This window comes from Echinops telfairi, unplaced genomic scaffold (genome assembly GCF_000313985.2).
Source record: "Echinops telfairi isolate 266 unplaced genomic scaffold, ASM31398v2 ScPeMD7_60;HRSCAF=208, whole genome shotgun sequence".
NCBI classification, from domain to species: domain Eukaryota; kingdom Metazoa; phylum Chordata; class Mammalia; order Afrosoricida; family Tenrecidae; genus Echinops; species Echinops telfairi.
The window spans coordinates 43,343,086-43,364,311 of NW_022103958.1; the positions used below are offsets into that span (position 1 = coordinate 43,343,086).

General features: G+C 49.8%; 1 protein-coding gene across 6 annotated transcripts in view; it reads left to right on the forward strand.

The window, feature by feature from the left end:
• The window catches only part of DENND2B (DENN domain containing 2B), a 201,060-nt gene that overhangs the window by 66,265 nt on the left and 113,569 nt on the right, over nt 1-21,226 (forward strand). The window contains exon 1 of one of the 6 annotated variants that reach the window (XM_004716392.2): nt 15,809-16,009. The exons of 4 other annotated variants lie outside the window; for them this stretch is intronic. The gene's annotated coding sequence lies outside the window, so the exon portion shown is untranslated. Of the gene's footprint in view, nt 1-15,808; nt 16,010-21,226 lie in introns of those variants that run through there. One more of the 6 variants, XM_045290878.1, reaches the window with a different exon arrangement.

Genomic DNA, 21,226 nt, shown 5'->3' on the forward strand with positions numbered 1-21,226 from the left:
GTGTGTGTGTGTGTGTGTGTGTGTGTGTGTGTGTGTGTGTGTGTAAAGTCCTGCAAGTAGGGCCGGAATGAATAGTTTTAATGAACAGAATCGGGCAAGAGAGAATGGAGAGGGAAGAAGCTGAGAATCAATCTCTGCAGAGATGTGTGACCAGAGGGCAGGTGGGTTTGGGCATGCTTGATTGTGCTGGGATTGCGAAGTACCTGGGGTCTGATTGCCATCCTCTGAGAATAGCGCTGGCCTTCCACAGTCCTTCCCACCTCATGCCCATAATATAGATTTGTGGTTCTTACCTGTCGGGAGGGCCCTGTCCTCAGCATCCTGGGCCAGCTGTGTTGGGTCTGAGTGGGTTGGCCAGCCAGCATCCCCACCTCCCAGGGTGGGGGCAGCCTCAAGACTGAAAAGCTGCTTCACAGTTGCCAGTCCTCTCTGGCTCCACCCATGGGAGCGGTCTGTGCCTTGGCAGGCTACAGAGTGCTCCCCAAGGGTGCCCTGCCTCTTTGGGACTTGAGAACAAATGGGGCTGAATTTGAAGCCAACCCGCCTCCAAGGCCCTGATTTCAAATGCTCGGTAGAAGAGGACTACAAGTCTGGGCTCTCTTTGTCCTTGCATCTTCCATTACTACCAGACATTGTGGGCAGCTGGTGCTGCCACGCAGGCTGGTCAGGACATTAAGACGGAGCTGATCAAATGCTGGGTGCTGCCATGACACGCTCAGGCTCATTCTCGAATCGAGTTGATTTCTGTCTGGGATACTGGAGGTGGGGGGTGGGCGGCTTTCTTTTCCCCTCCAGTGGGAGGAAGTAGGGGGAGAGGCAGGAAGGGTACTGTGAGGGATTAAAGACCAGAGAAAACCCCAGATTTTACTTTCCAGTCATCAGACAGCCAACAACTACTCCCTGAGCTGTGCTATGTGCTGTAGAAGATTGAAACATTGTATCACGTTTGTTTTCCCCACGTTTAGGGGATTAAGGAGCTCTGGTGGTTTAAGTGGACCGCCAACCTCGAGGTCTGTGGTTCAAACCCACCAGTCCCTCACTCCTCCAGACAAAGATGAAGGTTTTGCTCCGGTCAATATGCACAGCCCACAGGGTCATGAGGAGTTGGCGTGGCCTCGGTGGGGATGAGTAGGGGACTTGTAATCTCTTGGGAGAGAGAACATTTGTTAAACAATTTGAGAAGCTCTAAATGGTGTTGATTACTAACCATAAGGCATGTTTATCGTTCAGAAACCAGAGGAAATCTCCATGCTCAGAGGCAGGATTTTCCCACCCCCTGGGTGCTTGAGGGCTGGGGGTACTCTCTCTAACTCCCTGCCATTCCTGCCATTGAATCAATGCTGACTCTTGGCGACCCTATAGGGCAGGGTAGACCTGCCCCTGTGAGTTTCCGAGACTGTAACTCACTCTCTACGCGAGTAGAAAGCCCCATCCTTCTCCTGCTGACCAGTAAAGGGCTTCGACCAGTTGGTGGACAGAGTCCACAATCCTTTGACTCCAATTCCCCAATGAACTCTGGAAGCACCCTGGTGGAAGCAAAGGAGAATGTTGGCAGGCTGTGCTGGAGTGGGAGGGCCCATGGCCAATAGTGGTGTCCCTCTGGAGGAGAGGAATTCAGTCTGATCAGGCTTTACGACTAGGAAGTGCCCGGTTTAGTGGCAGTTGTTACCCTTGTCAGCCTGTGCCTGTTCTCTTACCCAAGACACCAAGCTCACTGCCCTCCCGTCGTGAGTGACTCGTAGCGACCCCCTGTGGGTTTCCGAGACTGAGGGTCACTGTTAAAAGCCCAGTCATTCTCCCGAGGAGTTGCTGGTGGTTTTGAAGTGCAGAGCATGCAGATTGAAACTCTGTGCACACACCTACCTACTATTGCCACCAGGGCTCTAGCTCCCAGGGAGAAAGACTGCCCGCCTCCCCCCAATCCCACCCCTGTCAACAGTTAGTCTTGGAAACCCACAGGGAGTCAGCATCAACTCGATGGCAGTTTTCTAGAGAACGTGAACTAAGTAACCACTGGGCTTCTTGAGGGAGCGTGGCTTGTCTCCAGACTGGTGGCTTTTAGAGAGAAGTTCCAAGAGTAAGTTGACCCCGCACAATTGTCATGGTATGTGCCTATCACCGCACAGAACCTACCTGCTGGGGAAGACAGGGCTCTGCTGCAGTAGCCAGCGGGCCATCGGCAGCTAGGAAGTCAGTGTTTGCAGAGTTAGATTTATGACTATGTTTGTGCGTTCACTTCCTCTGCCTACCTCCCCTTGAAACATGCACAGCCAGACAAAAAACGCCCCCCCCACGCCCCCTTTCCCTCCCCTCCCCTCTTCTCGTCATTTGTTTCCTCCTTCCCTGGGTTTGTTGGGTTTTGTTTGGGGTGTTTTTGGGTCTCATTTCCCCCTTCTCATTTCTGCCCTCCTTCCTCTCTCGTCTGTCTTGTTGTCTAGATAACTTCCTGTGTTGGAGCGAGTTCCTCTCGGTTCAGCTTAGACATGCTGAGAGCAGGGCACCTTGTGATGGGCAGTTTGTCTGTTTTTACTGATGTGACCCCATGATCCAAGCCAACATTTGGGAGTCCTTTAACACACAATCAGTGGGTTAAATTAGCTCTTGTCTCCGTTCTCCTAGCTTCCCACAGCGGAGAGGGAGCAGGAAGATCGAGGGCTGAGGACAAAGACCAGCACCTTATTTTAAAGAGTGCCCTTTGTCTGCTTTCAGGGGTCCCCACAGGTCAGCAGTGCAAAATCCTCAGAAGCACCAGGGGAGCCCTTTCCCCCTCCCCAAACAGTTGCAAGCTGAGAAGCTCACAGGGCAGTTCCACCCTGTCCTGTCGGGGTCACTGTGAGTCAGCACAGAGTCGATGGCAGTAGGTTGGTTTTGGTTGGCCCCTTGTCTGCTCCGGTGGTCTCCGACCATCCTCGGCAGGATTTCCCACCCACTCAACTGCCCCAAGAGTCAGGAAAGCGCACCAGAGAAGTGCTGCCTTGTCAGAGAATGGGGCATCTTTGTTTGGCTTTGGGGTTGTCTCCTGGATGTTTTAAGCAAGGTGTGGCTAGAACCTCCAGGCTTAGTTTTTGGAGACAGGCATCGCCCTGCTCAAGTCCTTCTAGGAGAGAAAATAAAACATATAAAACAAAACTGAATGGAGCCTGAAGTGAGGTCGGTGGACTCCCTTCTAAATTGTCACTGTCCATCTGGTCCTCTCCTGTGCTGTCCCTCTCTGACTCAGCTGCTGTTGACAGGGGCAACTCCTCCAGGAATCACCTTGTGTGAGATTATGTACACACACACACACACACACACACACACACACACACACACATATTCACCTTGTGTGTCACATAGATAGAGAGACAGAGAGAGCACACCAATCCAGGTGTACCACCCCTTCCTGGCTGGGAGATGGAATTTCTGAGCATGCCCATGGACACTAACTAACTAACTAACTAACTAACTAACTAACTAATTCTGCCCGCCCCCTCCACATCCTCCACTGTATACCCCACCTTTCTTGTCTAGCTGTCCTTGAAGTTCATTTCTCAGCATCTTGTTCTTTTTCTCCTTCCAACTAACATTGCTACGGGTTACCCAGCACTCCCTTCCCCACCCTCATGCCCCCTTAAGGTAATAGTGATTTAGGGAGGAAATGGACTTGCTTCCAAAGCAGAAGGAGGACGTTTTAGGGCCAGTGTAAAAAAAAAATTTTTTTTTTAATCTAGAAGATCTACCACATTCTCTCCTGCCCGTGGAGCAGCAGGTAAGATCAGACGTAGTCCAGCTGTGAAACCACCACAACTCCTGGACAGTCTTTTGTGAAGCCATCCGTGGTGTGGCAGAGAAATAGGGCCCCGTCTTCAGAAACTTGCTTAAACCCAGAACAGCTGCCATCAAGTCAATGCTGATCGTGTTGGGCAGAGTAGGACCTGCTCCCTTGGGCTCCTAGAGCTGTTGCTCTTTATAGAGCAGGAAGCCCCCCCCCCCTCCACTTTCTCTTGAGGAATAGCTGGTGGGTTCGAACCCCTGACCTGGTGGTTTAACAAGCCCAATGCGTCCCTGCTAAACCACCACAACTCCTGGAAACTTGCTTAGGCAGTCTCACCTGTGAAACCAGCCACCATAACTGCAGCACAATGAAAACAGCCCCCCTCCTATAGAGACCCTTACCTTGGTTTCTGACAACTCTCAGGCTCTCTTAGGTCTCTTGACTCTTTGGGGGGGCTGGTGCTGGTCATTCTACGGGCTTGTGCATGGGGAAGTCCTGAGAGTCTGAAAGGGAGCAGGTGACTGGGTGACTCTTTGGCGGGGAGTACACCAAATCAAGCGTCACCCTCTTGCCAAGTTTCCCTTGAACGTCTAGACTTCCGTCCTCAGCTCCTGTGAGCTCTTTCTTTGGGAAAACTGTGCCGGAATTTCACCGATAGATGTGTTCTGCCTGGGTGGTGAGTGGCAGCCATCGTTCATGACCTTGCCGACTGACTGACTGCTTGTGTCTGGTTCGATTAGAAGAGATCACTGCCTCTGATGATAGCTGCTGGAGGCCCACAGCCTTGTGAGAATTAAGTCCCGTCTGTTCTTCATACTTGGGCCCCCTCCCAGCCCCCCAATCATTGACAGCTAGTTACTTGAAGGACAAGCAACCTTGTTATTCCAGATGGGGAGGGAACAAAGTACTTTCGGGGGGCTGGGAAAGATTTTGTTTTTCTTCTTCAGGCTGAGTGCCATTCAAGTGTATTCCTGACATCTCTGGGAGTGGGTGTTCAGGAATTCCCCCAAATTTACTCTTTTCAGACTTCCACACAGCTTCTTCCTGTTTCTTCCTTCAGGATCTTAAACGATTCTACCCGCCTCCTCCACACCCCTGGCTGTATTCCCACATGATCCCACTCATGTTTTCTTACCTCTGCGGCATCTTTTCCCTCCAGCTATGGAAGAGATTCCTCCACATTGGCTGGGGAGTGAATGAACTTTTATAAGTAGCTTTGTTTTGCATTAAGAAAAAAAACCCCAAACAACCTCTGGTCCACATAAAAGAAATATACACCTAATGCCCATATACTTAAGGGAAGAGTTAATTATCGCCTACATTCGGCATTTTTCTAGGATCCTAGTCTTGGGTCACTAGGAGTTGTTGACTGGATGCCCCTGAGAGAGTCTTGGAGGAGAAAGTAAGGCATTTTCCACTGTAGAAAGTTGAGGTAGATTTAGTGTGTGATGCAAGGTGGGCCAGGGCGACCTTCTATGTTTCTAGGACAGCGGTTCTCAACCTGTGGGTCGCTGGGGGGGGGTGTCGAACGACCCTTTCACAGGGTTTGCCCGATTCATAACAGTTGCAAAATTACAGTGATGAAGTAGCAATGAAAATAATGTTATGGTTGGGGGGTCACCACCACACGAGGAGCTGTATGAAAGGGTGGCGGCATCAGGAAGGTTGCGAACTACTGTTCTGAGATATGAGGGACCACCAATTGTCTCTTCTGGATCTTCTTGTTAGCATCCATAGCTTCCCCAGGAGGGGGAAATCAGCCGCCATGTTGATCTGCCTGAAGGAGCTACAGCATGTATACTGTAGTCAGCCCGAGCCCTTGCTCACCAACGCCTATCGGATATCTGCTTAGTATAGAAGTTTCCAGGTCCGGAAGAACTTATTCTCCAAGTTAAAAACACCACTGGGTCATGCTGCTCGTGACTCACCATGCTGCGGGGGAGATGGTGGTGGGGAAGCATGGTTTGAATTCCTGAGCTGCACTATGGCCTGACTAAAGCTTCGAAGGTCAAAACCCCAAATGGGGAGCAGCCAGAGAGGCACAGGGCAGACTAGGTTTGGACGCAGCTGTCTCTCCGCCCTGTGACGTGTGTTTCATCTTGTCACGACTGTCCCTCGACAAACTCCACGGGAATAAAGGGGCTGACTTTCTTCTCTGCTCTCGAACCCTGGAACCCAAACCCGGTATTAGCTAGTATAGTGACGGAGACCCTGGGCCAGGCTGTGTGGGTCATGGTAGAACTGGGCTCCACAGGGTTTCAGTGACAGACGCTGCAGAAGTCCATTGCCAGGCCTTGCGTCTAAAGTGCCCTGGATGGACTGGGGCCTCCAGCCTTTCTTTGGGGGAGCGGGGGCCCCTAGCAGCTGAGCATGTTGACCTTCCCAGGGAGTCCTCTTCCTCTTAAGGAGGACTTAAAGCCCCTCAGGCCAAGACATTTTATTCCCAGTGTGCGCAACTCTGTCGACTTTCGGTTTTATCTGATTGCATCAGTGTATTTGTCATGAAATTAAAAAAAATAAGTCATTTTAATTCGGGGGTCTTACAGGTCTTATAACAATCCATGCATCGTTTGTACCAAGCACGTTTGCACATATATGTTGCCATCATCATTTCCCAAGCATTTTCTTTCTACTTGGTATCAGCTCCTCTTGTTTTGCCCCCTCCTGTTCCCACCCTTGTGACCCTTTGATAAAATATACATTACTATTATTCTTTCATAAAATGTTATCTAAGACTCCCTTTACACTTTGTTCTGAAGACATGGCAACATTTTTGGTCTAACCAGAATGAAGTGTAAAGTAAGACCTGAAGCTTATTGAGCTCACTCGATGCACTGAGTCAAACCTGACTCATAGTGACCCTGTAGGACAGGGAAGAACCCCCCTTGTGGGTTTCTGAGACTGTCACTCTTTATGGGACTAGAAAAGCCTCATCTTCTGGGAACCGATTACAAGGAACTACATGTGACCTCCTCCCTGGGGGACAGGTAAGAGAAAGTTGGGTGAAGGGAGACGTCGGACAGGGCAAGATGACAAAATAATAATTCATAAACTATCAAGGGCTCATGAGGGAGGGGGGAGCGGGGAGGGAGGGGAAAAATGAGGACCTAATGCCGGGGGCTTAAGTGGAGAGGAAATGATTTGAGAATGATGAGGGCAATGAATGTACAAATGTGCTTTACACAATTGATGGATTGTGATAAGCGTTGTATGAGCCCCTAAGAAAATGATTGGAAAAAAATATTGAATCAATGAAAAATAAAAAGAATAATATGTAGGAAAACGAGGAGCTGATGCCAGGGGCTTACGTGGAGAGCAAATGTTTGGGGAATAATGAGGGTAATGAATGTAAAAATGTGTTTTATACAATTGATATATGTATGGATTGTGATAAGAGTTGTATGAACCCCCCAATAAAATGATTTAAAAAAAAGTTGCATGATCCCCCAGTAAAATGATTTTTAAGTTAAAAAAAAAAAAAAAAGCCCCGTCTTCTCCCCTCAGAGTGGCTGCTAGGTTCAAACTGCTGACCTTGTGGTTAACTGTCCAATCTGTAATCAGTCTACCAGGGCTCCTTATTTGGTCTAGTCTCTGGATTTCCGTTAAGGAAACTCAAAATCACGTTGACTTTTGATGTCCTCTCAGCTGACTCATGTTGAGCTTATCCTTAGGTCATTTTCAATGACACCATTTTTATCCGGTTGCCATGCATTTTCCCCTGTAAATTTCAGTATCATATGATATATTTTCTCCTTGTTTCATCTTAGCTTTATTATTTTTTTCTTATTTATTTCAAATATATTATTAATTGGGAGTTGATACATAAATTATTCCAGAGTTCAATCACGGCAAGCAGAATTGTATAATTGCTTCCACCATCAGTTTCCAAACATTCTTTTTCTTCCTGGACTCCATGACATCGTCTCCCTTTTTAAATCATCATCGTCTCTTTTAAACTAGCCCTGCCCACACACACACATCTTATCTTTAATCCATGGTTCCCATATGGAGGGTTCTTCTTCTCCTGATTCTCTCTAGTATTTTATTATCTAATTAGTTTGTCCTTGGCATGCTTGATTAGCACACCTTATCCAGGTGGTTGATAAAGCAGGTGACCTTGATGGGATCCAGGACAGATGGGAAGTGTCTAAGCTTCTCTGTGGTCCAGAGTTGTACGTGGTTTGATGTTGATCCTTTCTGCGGTGTGGTTTGGGCCCAGCAGCCCAAAATAACCAACCCATTCAGCCTGCCCGTGTTGCTCGTTTTTTGATCCACAAGATCAAGTGAGGTTTTTTCGGAAGTCCAGATAAATTGTGTGTGTCTGGCATTCTTTGCTGTGTACGTGTGTGCATGTGCTGTGGGTTGAATTGAGTCCCCTCGACACATATCTTCGTGTCCACTTAGTACTTATAAACGTGGCTCTATTCGGAAAGGAGGCCTTACAGATGTTTTCGAGCTAAGATGAAGCCCTGCTGCATCAAGCGAACCCTCCTTCCATGACGGGTGCCCTCATTAGAAGAGGGAAAGTCAGGTAGGTGTGCAGAAGACACGGGGAGGAAGTCCAGAAGAAGATGCGAGCAGAGACTGGGGTGATGATGTCTGGAATCCAAGAACTACCCAGGATTGCCTGTACAACCGGAAACGGGTCCTCTGCGTCATACCCCACCTCCCTCATCCTGCCACTTCCTGCATAACCAGTGAAGTCCTAAAGCCAAAATAACTTGAGAGGGTCAGTCTGAAAGGGTAGACGTGCTGCCTGCTTGGTCCAGTCTTTCCTGTGCCCCGGCCTGTGTTTATGTGGCCTGGGTCTTAAAACACTCAGACTTAACAGAGGAAGATGGTCAGCAGGACTGTGGACTTAAGGGATTTAGGAAATATGCCTCTAGATGAAGATTGTGACAGATAAACAAAGGACTGAGAGTGCCCTGTGCCCTGGGGGTCTGTCCTTGGGCTTCATTCTGAGGGCTGAGAGCTGCAAAGCCTGTGAACCAGGGCTGGACGTCTGGCAGCATCAAGTAGTTCAGTAGCTGCTCCGCCCCGGTGTTACACGGTGTTGTTGGCTGAAGCCCACACTCTTCTAGGGAGAGCCCTAGGGCTGAGGGGCGGGAGGCAGGCAGGAGTGAGGGCTTGGGAGAATTTCCTAGAATAAAATTCCAGAACTTGAATACATAGAATGGGAATTTCTCTGTTTTTTCCTAGGAAGACAGTGCAAGCAAAATGTGGCTAGCAGTGGCCAACACACTGGAGGCCCTGCCAGATGTGGCCCCCGGGCAGAGGCCAGGATTACCATCTGCAGAGAGGCAGTTGCTTTGTTGGTTCACAAGCCCCAGTCGAGCACCTGTGCTTGCCGTGCTGTACGCAGATGGGCTTGTAAGAGAACTTGGGTGGTGTAGAGCGCCAGTTCTTCTGCTTCAGGGCGGTGGCTTTGTCTCAGGCCGATGGGTAGGATGTGCATCCCTGGCGGTCCGACTTCTTCAGGGCACTTCCCAGATCATGTCCTAATTTCCTCATCCTGGATTTGCTGGCTTTCTTCTCTCTCAAGCCTTCATTGGGCAGGAAGCCTGAATCTCCTCCTGGAGGAGTTGGCGATAGTATTTTGTTTTTATTTTATTCTGATCCTAAGCAGATGACTCCAGAGCCTAGGCCAGGGGCTGTGCTGAAAGGGTGGGACACAAAGGACTCTGAAAAGTCAGAATTCCTCTTGCCCGTTGGTTGAACACCTTCAGAGAGCAGCGGGACAATAGAGAAGCTGTGGAGCACTGCAGTTGGAAAAGGGCTCCTGGCGCGCAACTCGGGGGAAGCTCCTTCTACAGAGGAAAGAGTAGAAGCCCTGAAGGGGGACAGGGAATTGCCCAAGGTCGCACTGCCTGAGAGAGCTGGGAGCCAGGACGAGACTCCAGTCTGCTGATTTTTCTATTTCTAGACTTCTGATTTTTCCCTTCTTACCAAGCGATGTACCTGATGACTGCATTGGTGAAGACTATTGAATATCTCGTTATTTGGACGTGTTAGCAGGAGGGTCCAGCCCCCGGAGGAAGGACAGCATGCCTGGTAAAGCAGAAGTCAGTGAAAAACAGGAAGACCTTTGGCAAGGTGGGTTGACGAGGTAGCTGCAACAATGGGCATGAACATAGCAGTGATTGTGTGGAAGGCGCAGGACCGGCCAGTGCTTTGCTGTACACAGTGCCACTGTGCGTTAGAATTGACTGCATGGCCCCTACCAGTGCCACTGCATCGCCACTCACCGGTTAAAAAGGAAAATTGTCAAGCCTTCAAGGTCTCCTTTGTAAGCCTGCTGGCTCACATGAGCTTAACGCAGGAGAAGTGAGGAAGGCACCTGCCTGATTCCTGGTACTCGGGCAGAAGTGGATGTCTTCAGTGGAGGCCCTGCCGAATCCTAACCTTGGCACTGGGAACTAGGCTTTCCAGAGGCACCTAAAGTTATTCTCCATCTCAGGCATTCTAGGATCTAGTAAGCTTAAAATGCTGCCTCCATTTCTTTGAACTCCTTTGGTCTCAAAATAAGGAATGACCTTAAAAGATTTACTCCGATGCTTTCAGGTACAGACTTTCCATTGTCATTAGCGCGTCAAGAAAATATCATAACTCCTTTTGTGACCGAATCTAGATTCTGTCAGATATACATGTGTGTATACATAACTCGTGTGTGTATGTATATATGTATATTTATTTATAGGGATATTTCCCCCCTCTTGATTCAATAGAAGTCCACTTGCAAGGTACATCCACAAACATTTCCTCGTTTATAAAGAGAGAACTCTTTTTACTTTGTTGTTTTGATTTTGGAAGAGTCTTTTCAGTGATTCATTTCCCATGCACATTGGTGGGTTACCGCTCTGGATGACATATACAAGAGATAGGCTTTGGTGGGGCCCGCGTCTACGGGGTAGACAGAGGCACAAGTAACAGCTACAGTGGGGTAAATACCCTAGAAAAGGCACCTTGAAGCTGCTGTGGGCATTCGGAACCGATGAGCTGATTCTGCCAGGAAGCGATAACCGAGTTGAACCTTGAAGTCTGGAGAGAAGGAGGCAAAGGGGGAGGAGGGCGAGAGGAGAGCGAGCTCTTCAGGTGAAGGTAACAGCATAGACAGCTCACTGCCACGGAGTTGGCGCTGACTCTTGATGACTCTGTCGGACAGGGCAGAGCTGTCTCTGGGTTTCTAAGACGGTGGCTCTTCGTAGCAGCAGAGAGCCCCATGTTAACCCCTAGGAGCAACTGGTGTTTTTGAACTTCTGACCCTGTGATTAGCAGCCACCACTCCACCAGGGCTCCTCTAGCATAGACAATAGGAGAAGGGATAGGAAAAATGCAGGCAGTTTTCAGAGAACCCTGCTGTGGTTGTGCTTATAATGGGTTGGTGGCAGCAAGCAACTTGTGGGCCAGAGATGAGGCCAGAAGAGACTGGAGGTTCGGTGATCCTGCAGTGATGGGGCTGAGCTTAGTCACGCTGCCTTTGTTCTTACTGAGAACAGCTTACGTTTTCTTTTTAAACAATGGAACCCTTTCTCAAACTACAGTTTAAACCAATTTCCAAATTGCAAAATCTACATTTTATCATTTTGGGTTTTTTAAAGCAAAGATGTATATTTCAGGGTTGGTTTTTGTTGTTTTAAAATTTTTTTTAGAAGCACAGTTACCTGCACAGTAGAGGTGAGAGTATGGCTTTTTGTCCCTGAATGGAAATGACCCAAGAAGACCTTCTCATCCTGTGGGTGTTGAGCCATTCCTGCGACCCGGTCGGGTTGGCCATGCCGTTGTAGTGGTGGAGTGGCTGCATGTGAGCACTGGTAATGGGAGGGGCTGTAGCACCTGGATGGGCATCCGCAGGAGAGCGAGTGGCAAAGTTCTGGGAAATCAACCACTGGGTGACTTTGCAGGAACTTTTGGTTGATCCCACAGGCAAGGCACATGAGGAAAAGAGAGGTCATTGTAGTTCTTAGTCTGCAAAGATAACTGCGCATGTCATGAAGTGGCAGCTCTAAATCTCCTTTTTGTAGCACAGGAAGGAGTTTTTTTTTCTGTATTCATTGAGCAAATATTTATTGAGTGTACCGGCTGTGAGCTGGGCCTTACATACTAAGTGCAGGAAATACAGTGGTTAGTGAAACACTCCAGGTCCTTAGTCTTAAGGAACTCAAGGAGGGAGACTGACATTAAGCAAATCATTGCACACACACATACTTACAAATCAGGGTGAGTGCTGAGTGTTTGGTACAAGGACCCCCATTTAGATTGGAGGATCAAAAAAGGCCTTTGGGAGGAGGTGAGAGTCAAGCTGAAGCAAGATGAGAGGCCATCTTTTGGGAACTGATCAGAAGGAGAAGGCAGGAAGTGGGCTGAGAGGAAGCTGGAGACAGGCCTTGTAGGGAAGACCTGGAGAGGACTTGGGTTTTATCCGAAGTGCAGTGGGTTAAACAGGAAGTGACGTGATCTGATTGAATTTGTGAGGGCAAGGGTGGCTACCGACAGTGCGAGCACTGTGGAGGCTTGTACAGTAATTAAGATGAGAGATTGAACGGAAGTATGGAACGGTGGACAGAGAGATATGTTTCAGGAGTAGAATTATCTGGAGTTGGTTAATGGATTGGATGTGTGGAGAGAGTGGAGAGACTCAGAATCCACATGCATGACCAGGACTGGCTTCTGCTGCTTTCAGCTCCTCCCTCCCCGTGAAAGAGCTCAAAGCAGACTCTGGTTGTCCCATTAGTGGGACCCCTTGGCTTTGCTCCAGCTCATCGAGGACTGGCCGGAGGAGCCGCTGTAACTGCGGGGCACCACTAGGGGGGGAGCATGGCCTGCACTCTGTCTGGTCTGGAGGCTTTCTGAGGTTTGGGCTACTTTTGAGAAGGGTAACTCCCCACTGCTTTGCAGCGTACTCACCGCCTTAGGGATCGGATCAATCAATGTTAGCAGCCCGTAGTCCTGTAGCCGCGATGGGTATTGTACTGTAGAAGTGAGCCGGCTTGGCCGCTTTTCAGCGCAGAGGCTGGGCAGGTGGAATGTGCATTGTGAGGGTCAGCAGAAAAGCTGAGGGAAACTTGGGATTTGGTGACTCTGTGGTCGGGAGCAGGCAGGGGAGAAGCTTGGAGATTTGGATTTGCATTTGCCCTTCCATCCTATCTTCCTCTGTCGACCTGGGACACTCGAATCCACCCGGGAGGGATTCCTGAGCTGAGGCTTGAGCACACACGCGCGTGTCCCCTTTGAAGCCCTGGTTGCAGCACTAAAGCAACAGCACCCAGGCATTTGGAAAGGAGCTACACCGGGGAAGTATTGAGCCCTCTATGCGAGCCGGTGTCCTCATCTTGTCTGGGGACTAGCTGCCCGGGCATTTCTTCCTTCCTTCCTTCTGGTGGTGCTTGAAGAGCAGTTGAGAAAAATGAATGAAGGTGTTCTTTGCTCAGTGACTGCCCTTGGAGTCCTTTCACCGGCACCCTCTCTTCCTGTGCTCCTCTAAACCTTCTGAGTTGTTCAAGGGAGAAGATTTAGACCCATGGAAACTGGGAGGTTAAGTGACTTGTCCAAGGCCACATGGCTCCAGGGGAGGGGTGAGGAACTGTCAAGGTCATGTACCCTGTTCTGCCTGGGGCACTCTCCAGGACTCTCTGGAAGAGCCTGGGAGGCTTCCATGCGATTTCTAGACCTGTGACTTTCTGGTTCTGTGAAGTGAAGCAAATGGTTCGATCTCTGAGAGGTTTTAAATGTGTCACGTTAAGTATGAAAATGTCAGTCTAGAAGCGAGCCAGTCAGGCAGGGTGCAGTGTAGCAATGATGAAACATACAACTTTCCTCTAGTTCTTAAATGTTTCCTCCCTCCCACTATCATGATCCTAATTCTACCTTACAAATCAGGCTAGACCAGAGGATGTACACTGGTACAGATAGGAACTGGAAACACAGGGAATCCAGAACAGATGATCCCTTCAGGACCAGTGGTGAAAGTGGCGATACCAGGAGGGTAGAGGGATGGTGGGATAGAAAGGGGGAACTGATCAAAAGGATCTACATATAACCTCCTCCCTGGGGGATGGACAACAGAAAAGTGGGTTAAGGGAGACGTTGGACAGTGTAAGACATGACAAAATAATAATAATTTATAAATTATCAAGGGTAAATGAGGGAGGGGGCACCGGGGAGGGAGGAGAAAAATGAGGAGCTGATACCAAGGGCTCAAGTAGAAAGCAAGTGTTTTGAGAATGATGAGGGCAACAAATGTACAGATGTGCTTGACACAGTGGATGCATGTATGGATTGTGATGAGTTGTATGAGCCCCTAATAAAATTGTTTTTTTTTTTTTTAAATGTCAGTCTAAACTTCCAGGTCAATTGTGCTGAGCAAACAAGCCAAGATTTATCCTACTACATTGGAAAAGTGTGCAGTAATATGTAGCTACCGGTAAAGGTTTTCCCCACATCGTTATGTTCAGGCCAAGAGAACCTGCCAGTCTGGGCTGCATGACCGGAAAGACCGCACCTTCTCCTGGGAGTCCGAGATTGTATCTTACAACTTGTTATCAAAAAGCTGTGTGTTTTCCAAGGGCAGATGAGAGTGTACTGTAAGGGAAAGTTCTGTACTGGCTTCAGGGGGTCACTGACCTGGCCTCTCTACTCATTGTCCTCTGCCTGCCTAACTAGCTGTATAAACTGTGGCCCCCCACAACTGATCTCCCAGTTTTCCCATCTATAAAATGGCAATAGTGAAGCATCCAGTGTGTTCATAGATGACGAAGATACGACGAATAACGCATGTTAAAAGAATGTTACAGAATAGAAGTATACAACTCATTTCCAAGGGAATTTCACCATGGTGTGTGTGGGGGAATGCTCTAAGATTGATGTGGTGCTGAATGGACAATTGCCCCTTGATAGGATCGAACTATTGTATGATATGTAAATTATGTGCCAATAAAGCTGTTAGGGAAAACACAGAAGTGTACTTGTCCTCGTCAGACACCACGGAGTCAATTCCGACTCATAGCTCTCTGGTGGACAACAGATATACTTGTACCACTCTGATCATTGTTGTGTTTGAGCCCATTGTTGCCGCCACTGTGTCAGTCCATCTCCTGGAGGGTCCTCCTCTATGCTGCGGCACCTGTGGGCACTAAACTCAGAGCACCCGACCAAGTGGTCCCAGGCTGTGTACTAGCCCTTGGAGAGCAGGGTGACAGCAGTTCACAGGAAAGCTGTAGTTGTAGGCACTCAGCAGGGTTGTGTCTGTTGCCTGGACTATGACTCTGAACTTGCCTAAGACTCTTTATTTGTCCTGATCTCGTCTCTCCCCCCCCCCCCCCACGGTTCCAGAAAGATGAGAGCGTGCCTGGACACCAGCCCTAGTGCCATGAGTCCCTGCGCTGGTTAGAGCCATCTCCACGGCCGGCCCTGTTAGGCGGGAAGGTAAGCAGGGAGACCAGTCCAGGCGAGCTCCTGGGATGTGAGTGAGCTTCCGTCCCCCGGAAAACCCCAAATGCACAAACAAGTCGAGGCACTGCCTCTGAGTCCCTCTTGCCCCCTTTCCACCCTCTGCTCCCTCCTCCCCCCTAGTTCCAGGACCCAGAGGAAGGGCTTGCTTCCCTCCAAGCACTCCAGCTAACTTACCAACCCCACCCCTACCCCCACCCCCCAGCTCTTCCAAGGCATCAAACAAGGAGACACTAAAACAAGTCCGCTCACTGTCTTCTCCCTTCTTCCTCTGAGCTGTTCCAGCAAGTTCCCAGGAGCGGCCCAGAGCCCCTATTTGAGTGGAAGGGAGGTAGGAGGCGTGGAATGCAGCAAAAACTGTGCTGATCAAAAGGCAGTGCTGTTTCATGGAAGCCTCCCAGAACTGAGTGAGAAGAGAAAGGAGAGAGAGAGAGAGACAGAGAGAGATTGTTGGGAGGAGGAAGTTGGGGTAATAGGGGAGAGAGACAGAGGGAGATGGCTCGGGTGGGGAAGTGAGAGAGTCAGCCCAGTGAGGGAGCGCCTGGAAGGAGAGAGAGCGAGGAGAGGTTGGGAGGCTGGCGGTGGAGAGCAGGGTCTCCATGACAACCGGCCTGGCCGGCTAGCCGCTCGCCCTGCTCAGTTGGCTCAGAGGAGCTCTGCGGAAGGTCAGAGGAAGGAGCTGTGGGAAGCACTCAGCAGGTATCGCAGCCGAAGCCAGTGGGTTTGGGGGCCCGGGGCTCCCCATCGGACTGCGTTGGGAGCCAGATTCAGCTGAGAATGGAGTGGGCAGGGAGGCACCAGGACCTTCAGGTAAGGGCAGCCCCAGCTCACAGTGGCTCTCCCTCCTTTCCTGGCTGTTTTCCTGGGAGGCAAGCGAGTGAGTGTCTGCACGGCGCTCAGGGTTTGGGGCTCTGCAATGATGTCATGCTCGACAGTTGGAGTCTATTAGCTTACGGAGGGAAACGGTCAGTTTTCTTGACTGTGCAGATCGAGCTGATCTCCCTCTGGCTGGGTCTGAGGTGTTGTTTTTGTCTTCACCATAGAAATCATCCTCTTGCTTTTATTCGGTACGAGGGCACCGGTGTTGTCCCAGCCTTTGCTACAGAGAAAATACATTCCCTTCCCTTCAGCATCGTGTTTGTGGCTCTTGAAACTTCCTTGTCTTTTGAGTGATTCGCTTTGACCTCGAGAACACTGTTTTGTCTCCTGGTGCTGCTATGTCTGACCTGTAGTGAAGAAACGCCCGTACACACACACACACACACACACACACAGTTTATTAAGCTTAGGGAGGCACCTACTGCCAGTTTGGGTCCCTTTGGAGAGTTACTAGGATGGGGAGAATATTGTAGGAATATCTGTGCTGGGGGGTCTCCCCAGCCAGGTAGCTTGGTAAAGGGCAGAGGGTGTTCCTTGGTTAATAAGGTTGATCACAGACTTTCCTAAGAGATAAATGGCCTGGGGAAGGAGATGGCTTGGGCTGGGGGACCTGCAAAGAGCTGCTTCTCCAGATGTTTCAGCCTGAGCGCTCTCTGACAGCTGCTAAGAGCTACGGAGCCCCAGGAGCTAGGAAATAGTGTAGCTGAGCCTGGCGAATCCTTTCGGTGACTATTGCAACCAAATTTCAGGGCCCACAAGCGGCCACGTGTGTCCTCCGTCTGCTCTGCTGGTGCTTTGCTTTGGGACGAAAACTTGTGCTGATTCGGGGGAGAGGTGGGGATAGATGTGCAGTCGGGGACACAGGGCCCGGCGGTGGGGGTGAGCACAGTTCAGTGTGTGCCTAGGAGAAGGACTCTTGGCAGGAATGCTGGCTTGGCAGCAGCGTGATTAGGACGAACTCAGAGCACACCTCCCACCCTGGTGGCTCGTGAGGCAATCTGCTTCTGCTTCAGCCATGTTACGTCTTAAGCGGCCCCTGACCCTCAGCAGACTGTGGATGCCTTTGGTTTCTCTGTGGGCTGAGGGAACAGCTGTGATCCTGGCTCTTTGGTTTTTCTTCTTGAACTTTCTGAACAGAATGCCTTCTGTATTTTGGCAAACAATGGGGGGGGAGGGGGCTTGATGCACTCTGGGTCAGCTTGCCAATGCAAGCATTGGCCATGTCCCCAGTGCTGGCTCCCTGGATATGTACATGTTGGTGCCTGTGTTGTGGCCTGAGGGGCCACTAGGGTGAGCTCAGTGGCCCAGGGTCTCAGATGGACCCCTTCAAGAGAGATGCTCCCTTTCACTGTATTCCAGGGAGCCTCTGCTGGGTGGAAGTCTCGGTACTTGTGGGGAGAGGTGACGTAGCACTGTGGGTCAGGACCAGATTTGGGGGTATTGCGAGGAGGTAGGAGGAGCCTGTGAACTCCTCTGTGGGTGATGTAAATGCGGGTTACCATCTTCTCTACTCTTGTGTGCTGTGTTGGCAGAGTGGGTTGTGTGGGGGGCTTCTAGCTGCAAGGTCAGCGGTGCAGAAAGCCCTCCAGCTATTGCTCTATAGGAGAAAGATGAAGCTCTTCGTTCCCATAAAGATTTGCAGCGGGACCTTATAGATGGTTGCTCCGAGTCGGAATTTACTCTGTGGAAGTGGGTTTTGGATACATTGGAAGAGAGCTAAACAGAAAGCCAGTTCCAAGAGGCGGGTTGAAAAAGCAATGGATTGTTTTTGAGGTTTTTTTGCATTTTATTTATTTATTTTTAAATCAATTTATTGAGGCTCATACAATTCATCACAATACATAGATCAATTGTGCAAAGCACATCTATACATTTGTTGCCCTCATTATTCCCAAGCAATGGATTGTTAATTGGGGTAGAGACGTAAGCCCCATGGCCAGGCCTTGCCCTGTGTCTTCTGGGGTGGCCGTGAACAAGTCTCATAACCTACACGCGCTCCAGCTGTCTTAGCTGGGAGATGAAGATGATGATAGTACTGCTTCACGGGACCGTGGGGAGGAGCCAGTGCCATTATTTCCTTTGAAGTCGCTCTAAACAAGTCAAGCCCTCTGTGCTGTGATCTGAATTAATGCTGAAGGGAAGATGCCGGTCAATTTTTTCCTTCTCTTCTGGCTTCTCTACTTAAAAAGTGCCCTCTTCTGCATTTGTAAATAAAGACGAGAAAAACCCTAAAGGACTTCTTCTTCAAGATGTTACGGGAAACACACAGTGCTTTCTTTGGGCTTGAAAGTAGACCACGGAGCAGGAACATGCTCAGTGTTCTTTCAGATAGGCTTTCCCTACGTTACCTGACTGATGCATGTGTTTTAGGGGCCACGCGGGACTCTAGGCCTCTCTGCTTCTCCCGAATTCCACAGCTGCCCAGTCATGGTGTGTCCTACATGGTACTAGCTCTGGGTGCTGGGGCGGGTTCTCTCAGCCTGCTGGGTTCTGCTGGGATGGCAGAGGGGCCTTTTCTTCCATTCTGGGTTTAAGCCATAGGGAGAATGAACACACCTCCCACTTACAGGCCCCCCTGGGAAGTACACGTGGATTCAGTGCGCAGTGCATCCCCTCTGACTGCAGACCAGGGATGTGAGCAGCCTTGCTGTCGTGCCGAGTGCGTGCATTGGACAATGGATGGGGTGAATGCACGGGGTTAAAATTGAACACTTTATCACTCAATCTCCCTTTGGACCTGTTTTAAAGTTGTTCTAGTTTTTAATGTTTTCTGCTTTCTTTTCTATTGAGGGTTTTCTCTGTTTCATGTTGCTGCTGCTGTTAGCTTGTTTGTTTGTTGTATGTATTTCAGTGTAAGAAATCCAGGATGGGTGGATCTGTAGCGATCATGACGAGATCAATGGTTTCTTGATACGGCAGGAGCGACAGTGTGGGCGGTGGTGGAGGGGGAGCCGAAAACAAGGAACACAAGAAAGGAGAACCTGTTCAAAAATTGATTGTGGTGATGATTGTCCGACTCTTCTTGATCATGTTGAACCATTGAATTGTACGATATGCAGGTTATGTCCCAATCAAACGGTTTAAAAAAAGATTCCTTGGGGGCTGGACAGCTCTTTCAGGAACCTGCATTGCTGGCGCTGGGGAGCAAAAAGGAGAGAGAGGAGGAGGAGGTGGGAATCCCAAGGGCAGAGACACCTGATAGGGTGCCATGGATCTGTGCCAAGAAACAGAAGGAAGGGAGGGGAGACTCCACACAAGGGCATCCTGGCAGTGCCCTCACGGAATCGTAGGACTGGGGTGCCCCACCCACAGGCTCGGCCTTTGTTGTGCAATAGGGAAAAACCTGTTAGCCATGCCCTGCAGTGGTGTCTGGGAAGAAACTCCTGAGCGGCCCAGAGTGGCAGATTTTCTTCTTTGTTACCACAGGGCGCTCCTTCCAGGTGAGTCATGTCACAGCAGCCTGTAAGGCCCAAAGAGGGATTTGTCCATAACTCAGATCGGAGCTGCAGCTGTTCCCCACTCCCCGGCAGCCAGTCCCGCTTCCCAGAGCTGACTCACAAATTGGATCCTTCTATGCTCCTTAAGGATTAAACAGCAAAGTAACATGCCTGTTCCTACTCCCTCTCTTCTCTCCTTCCGGCACACTCTTCCCAGGGGGTGGGGGGCGCTCCCCTTCTCTAAAATTAGAGTCATCAGACACTCCAAAGGAAGTTGGAACTTTGAAATACTTTAAAAGACCAGCTCAGGGCATCCTTAATGCTGCTGGCCCTCCCCCATCCCTAGCATGAGGGTTGGCTTGTAGGCATGGGCAATTTGGCCAGGCGGACAGGGAGGGGCGCAGACTCCAAATATTATGGCCAAACTGCTGACCTGGGATGGAAAGAGGCTGTGGACCACCCCCCATCTCTGGAGAACTCGCCTGACTCTTAAGAACGACGTGGGGGAGGCCCACCTGACACCTGCGGGAAGGTGGGGTCTGAGTTCTGGGCCTCCCGCTTTCCTGCTGCTTCTCTTTGCTGTTAGCTGTCTTGCCGTGACGCCTTCTGGTTCCACTGCCGGGACTGGGAGCATGTGCGTCGAGGCAGCCAAGCCCAAAGAGCACAGACTGCACTTGGAGCAGGACAAGCAGCAGCCTGCGGTGACCCTCTGTGGCTTCAGAGGGTGGGGACATTGAGAGCAGGCTGCGGGGAGGGGAAGAGGCAATCTTCAGGCAGTTAATTGAATTCTTTGAGTTGGAGGGACTCTAGAAAGTGGCGAACGGGCCGAGAAGGAGGGAAAAATGACCATCTGGCCTGGTCTGCGGAGATTTCTCTTCAAAGCCTGTGGGAAAATGAGCATTAGGATGTGTCGGGGCTGGGAGGGGACACTATGTGTGCATCTGTCTCAGTAGGGGGTGATGCTCGGTACATCTGTCTTGGCCGAATACTGTTTTGTTGATTGGAAAACATGGAGTCTCCGGATCTAGTTGTAGATTCTAGAAAATGTGTGCTCTCCTGCAAACCCATTTCCATGATAAGACCACGTAAGAAGAATCTAGATCATTAAGAAACTGGAGTGGTTTCACGGGGAAGCAAGCAAGCAAGCAAGCAAGCAAGCAAAGGAACCATGACCCTTAGACACAAGTCGGCTTTGGTTCAGAAGACTCAGCGGCTTGATTGTAGAAAAGGTGTATCTGATTCACCCTTTCCTGGGCGGTGCAATCCTACATCCCAGCAGCTGTTTTTAGAAGTGCCTTGTGATAATTTCAACAGCCCTAAGCTATAGTATATTCAGTTTATTAGAGTGTGTGTGTGTGTGTGTGTGTGTGTGTGTGTAGTGAGGGCAGAGGAGGGTGGTAAATGAGTCTGGACTACCTTACTGAAGAATTTCTCCCAAGATTCCATCTTTTATTTTCTTTGGCTCTAATAAACTGAATATACTATAGCTTAGGGCTGTTGAAATTATCACAAGGCACTTCTAAAAACAGCTGCTGGGATGTAGGATTGCACCGCCCAGGAAAGGGTGAATCAGATACACCTTTTCTACAATCAAGCCGCTGAGTCTTCTGAACCAAAGCCGACTTGTGTCTAAGGGTCATGGTTCCTTTGCTTGCTTGCTTGCTTGCTTCCCCGTGAAACCACTCCAGTTTCTTAATGATCTAGATTCTTC